The following is a 5,633-nucleotide window of genomic DNA, read 5'->3' on the forward strand; positions in this document are numbered from 1 at the left end:
ATCTCTCTGGGTCTTCTTTTCTGAGACCGGGCAATTTTACCATCTCTCTCTTGTAAAAGCCCCACAATGTGGAGTGCGATTTTTTTATTTTTTTTCTGGCGGTAACGAGTCGTGAACTATGTAACCTCAGTTCCACAGCTTTTGCTTTGTACGTAAAACATTGTACAAGAATAATGCATACGTATGTGAACTTTACTATAACAATTTATCTGTGGAGAGGCTTAACTAACCGATTTTTACTATATTTACCTTAAAAAAGGCGTAAGCTAAGGCAGTAGATACAATGTAACGGTTTTATTCTGGAGCTTAAGTTGTTCCTACTTGTAAGTTAAGGTAAGTACTCCAGTATTCATTGTGTTACATAAAAATTAATGCTGTGTTGTTGTTTTTTGTCGTATTTTTCGTGCCCGTATTTTTTATATTAGCGCTTCAGATTTTCAAGTACATAATTTTTGTGAAATTACAGACTAGAAGAAAACAATTCTGTTCAAAATTATTTAAATAAATTTCATCGTAGAATATAATTTGTAAACGCCAACTCAAAAAAGACAGAACTTAACATTACTTTTTTCATATTAATAAATCAATATCTGAAACGACGGTACGAACGTAGTCATTCAAATCATAACTAAAGCACTCTGCGTAGTCACTGGAGGTTCCATTCTACGTTTTAAACAATTATTTTAACAACAGATTGTTTTAGGAAAATCTACACATAGAACAACTTGTATAAAAATTATAATAATCTTGCCTACTTACCCAAATTAACTGGTATTAATTTAATGAAAGTTTTAAAAGTTAATCGGAAAGTGAACGTAGTACCAACGGATAAATTACGTTCACAATAGTAATCACACAAAAAGAACAACATTACTTTTTCCAACATTCTTATTGCATTTTTTTGTTTGTTTGAAGTTGAGCACAAAGCTACACAGTGGGCTATCTGTGCTCTGCCCACCAGGGATATCGAAACCCGGTATCTAGCGTTGTAAGTCCGCAGACATACCGCTGTGCCACTGTGGGGCATTCTTATTGTAAAGGTGAACGTTGTTTGAAACTAAATTGGTACAAACAAACATTACTAAAATATTATAATTATGATTACAGCCCATACATGTAGAAAACAAAAAGAAAAAGTACACGTTTCTTACACTGCTTCAGTCTTAATGTTGCTGATTCATCTGATGTGTTGGAACAGCTTGGTATCTGGAAATAACTTATCCAGGCAAGTTTAATTCTCTGCCAAAGGGAATATAATATCATATTTAAAAAGCTCGGTAGGAAAGGATATTGTCCATATTATGCTTTAGTAATGTTTAGCCTTTATAACTAATGGAATGTGATATGGAATTGACCTCATAAAGCAAGTGCAAGAAGACAGAGACATGAAACATCTTTTGAGCGCTTTGAGAACAATTCTCTGCTGTGTACAAATTATTTCAATGAAAATGAAATTTTGCGCAAAGTTACCAGGAGTGGTGTAATGCTACATTTTATAGGGCCAGAACCCTGCCAAAATTTGTCAGACGTGTGACGTCACCATAGAGGTTAAGATCTCAAAGGCTAATTCAAATTTTTTTAGTCCATTCTAAGTAGAAAACAACATTCAGCGCTGGTTATTTGAAACTACATACATTAAAGCCAAATAATTGAGTATGCATATTGTAACGAGGGAAAATAAGCAACCCAACTTTTTTAATTAAGCAGCAAGGTAAGAAAAACAACAACTGTGCATCAACTAAAAATCACAAACATTACATAAGTTCTAAAATCACATACCTTGTTAATTTTCTGTCTTCCTAACTACACTATAATATTAAAAATCTTGATTTGTATAATGTCTTGCATACCTCCTATCCTACTAACAGGAATAGTTAAAAAAAGTAACCTTTGGTTAATTGTTTGGTTATGACACTTAATTTCAGGTGTAAACTGAATAACTTTCTTTACATACATATTTTTAGTTTTTGAAGTGCCAGAACTCAACTCCAATTTCAAGTGCCGAATCAGTGTTCGGGTGCGCTCTGGCCGCATAACACCCCTGGTTACCATATAACATTCTCTCTCTATGGACTATATCCAAACAGGATATTGTTGACCCTTGTCTTCCACAAATCTCTTTTTCTTGAGGTACAAATAATTTCCAATGTCGATACATTCATCCATTTAGGTAGACTCTTGACAAAAGTCAATCTCTGTCTTCTACGGTTTCTCCTTCCTTCAATCTTTCCAGTTATAAGTAGACTTTCAATGTCTTCTTTCCTCATAAAGCGTCCTAGAAACATCAACTGTCTCTTTCTGATATTAGTCATCAACTTCCTCCTGCAACCCGCTCTTGACAATTGTCCAACATAGCTTCACGATGCACCTTAAGAACTACAACTCATTTGCTTCAATTCTCTTTTCCATACTTGGGGATATTATCCAACATTCTGATGCACACGTGAGAATTGGTGTAACATAGCAATCCAAAACTCTTTAATTGGTGTAACATAGCAATCCAAAACTCTTTACTTGGTGTAACATAGCAATCCAAAACTCCTTAATTGGTGTAACATAGCAATCCAAAACTCTTTACTTCGTCCCCATAGAAATTTTAATATTTGTCAGTATCTTTTTCATTTTTAAAAATGAATTTTTTGCCATCCCTATCCTCTGTTTTATTTTATGATCACATTTACCATCTGATATTATCCAGCTTCCCAAGTAATTGAATTTATTGACTTGCCTTATCTGTTCCTTGTATACTTTGACAATGTATACAGGAATGACCTTCTTCTTTGTAATTACCATACATTCTGTTTTCCTACAGCTGATACTTAAACCCTTCTTCTCGCTTTCACTAACTACTCTATTTAAAATTTTTGGCAGCTTCTTTTCTGAATCAACTATTAAAACTGTGTCATCAGAATAATGCAAGTTGTTCAAATTCTGTCTACCAATAATCAGCCTGGAAATTCTGAATTTCCCTCAAGATTTTGTCACTGTATAAACTAAACAAGTCGGGTGAAAAGACACAGCTTTGATTCACGCCTATTTTAATTTGGATGAAATCATTTAATTCATCGCAAATCACGATGCCTAAAATTTTCAAAAATTGACTTATCACGGAGAAAGAAAATGAAACGCCAGGATGCAAGTTACAGAAAGAAATAGTTAGGTTTGTTCACCAAGTTATTGGGCAAGACCCAGTGAAGATAAGCCAGGAACAAACGCGAAATACAGAAACATATTAAAACTGCTCGCCAAGATGCAGTTAGAAGTCGGAAGTAATTTCTTGACCGAGAAGCACACCGTTCAGCTCGGCAAGATCCTCACGGAACAGCCGACCGTAGGGCGGCGTCTCTGCTGGTGATATATATTATAAATCACGATTTATAATGATATATAGGACTCGGATTTTCGTAACTAATTATCCGACATGAAATATAAACTAGCCGGTTCATATGAGTATCTTGTATTATCAATTGAGATGTGTGAACCAAGAAAAGTTTCTGCTAGAATTGTCCAGTTCAGGAATTTAATAAAACATTTAACAGTACTTCTAAACTAAATTTTTACATAAAAATAAATTAATAAACCTTCTAAATGAATATTGAATTAAACCGAACATGTAAATAGTAAATATAATAATGTTATAAACAAATACAAAGAATACTTTATATATATATTACGTAGTATTACGTCACGGATAGTCAGCAAGCCATCGCTGCAGATCGAATCAGCTGAGTATGTCAGATAGCATAGGCGAGCCTAATTAAGTCTGAAACAATGTATATAATACTATATATAATAATTATTTATATACAAAATATATAATTATATACAATATACAGATGATTATAATTTATATTTTATATTAAGAATGTAGCGAGAAGCGCTTTGCACAGACAAAAAATGGAGCGACGCTACTTGTAATCACTATGGATTTTCAAATGTAGCGTCGATCCACTAGTCGCTCCTAGAAACATGGTGGCGCTATGTAGCATGCGCTACACACAGCTCTAGAAAGAATATACATCGAACACTCTTGAATAATTACTGTACGTTCTTCGTTTTATTTTATATTTTCCATAAATATTAAATTAGTCACAATCATTTATACATTTTAATCTAGGTACTATCTTGTAGGGAGTATTGAGCACATTCTCGGTACCAAAGGAAGCTGTATGCTACTCGTATCTTGTAGGGAGTATTAAGAATGTGCTCAGTAGCATACAGCTTCCTTTGGTACAATACTCCCTACAAGATACGAGAATGTGCTCTGCAGCATACAGCTTCCTTCGGTACAATACTCTCTACACGATAGAATGTGCTCTGTAGCATACAGCTTCCTTTGTTGTTATGTCTTTTTTTACACACACAAAATAAAATTTGCTGCAACAGAAAGCAAGTTTTAGACCATTTTAAGTTCTATTGGTAAATAATCAAAATATGGAATGTTTAAATCGTGGGATTTCTGTATGTTAAAAAAATAATGGGTAATATAATCCATTGTACTTGTCATAAGACGTTAGTGTTAGGTCTATTATATTTTAACACCGCGTTCTTTATTCAGTGTTAAAAAAATATAATAGTCCTAACACTAATATCTTATGGCAAGTATAATTAAGTATAATCGCCAACTCAGAAAAGACGTTGCCAATAGTCCTAACACTAATATCTTATGGCAAGTATAATTAAGTATAATCGCCAACTCAGAAAAGACGTTGCCAATAGTCCTAACACTAATATCTTATGGCAAGTATAATTAAGTATAATCGCCAACTCAGAAAAGACGTTGCCACCATAACAAATGGATAGTTCAACTACTTCTTTGTTGTAGCAATATAACTTATGAAAAATTTAACCTTCTATTAAAAGAGGAACCAGAACATGTATTACTGCTGTTATCTTTTACGGTATTTTTAAACACTACAGTACAATTTATTCTAAACTATTTTGAAGTAATACAATTTTCTTCTTGTTAGAACAAGAAAAAATTTAACACTATCGGCCGCTTTTAGACATTGCATTTAATTATTTGTTAAACCCGTATATTTAGAGACGTTTGTCAGTTTATTTTGCACTTAGCTCATTCACAATTATACATATATCTGTATACATAATTACAAAAGGAGAACACATCCGTAAGTGGGCGAAACTTGTCAGCAACCACAACACAATGAAGTGAAAATATTTTAAAACGCCTTCCAAAAGCGCGCGAAGACAAAATATACCGAAAAAAGACCTATTTATTCGTGAGTGGTGTACAACATTCAAATAGCGTTGAAGATATCCGTCTCTTCAATTCTACAACAAGAATGTGCTGAACAACAAGTGAAGACGACTGAAATTATTAGAGGGATCCAGGTTTTTGTTCCCATAATTTGCTGAATCAAACAACACATTTACGGTCTGCAGCCAATTATGGTAAGATATTTCTCTGTTTTTAGTATTCTGATTTATTTAGGTTTACCTGTGACTGGATTGTTTATTATTCATTTGATTTATTACCGTACAACTACATTCCAATAACTAGATAGGTTTTTTGACAATATTCTAAGTTTTGTTTTTGCCCGTTTTCGGATTACATTTTAAAATATTGTTACGTCTCCGTTTGTTAATTAACTTTCCGTAACTTCGTTCCGACG

Source organism: Limulus polyphemus, unplaced genomic scaffold, assembly GCF_000517525.1.
Source record: "Limulus polyphemus unplaced genomic scaffold, Limulus_polyphemus-2.1.2 Scaffold6172, whole genome shotgun sequence".
In the NCBI taxonomy this organism is placed as follows: domain Eukaryota; kingdom Metazoa; phylum Arthropoda; class Merostomata; order Xiphosura; family Limulidae; genus Limulus; species Limulus polyphemus.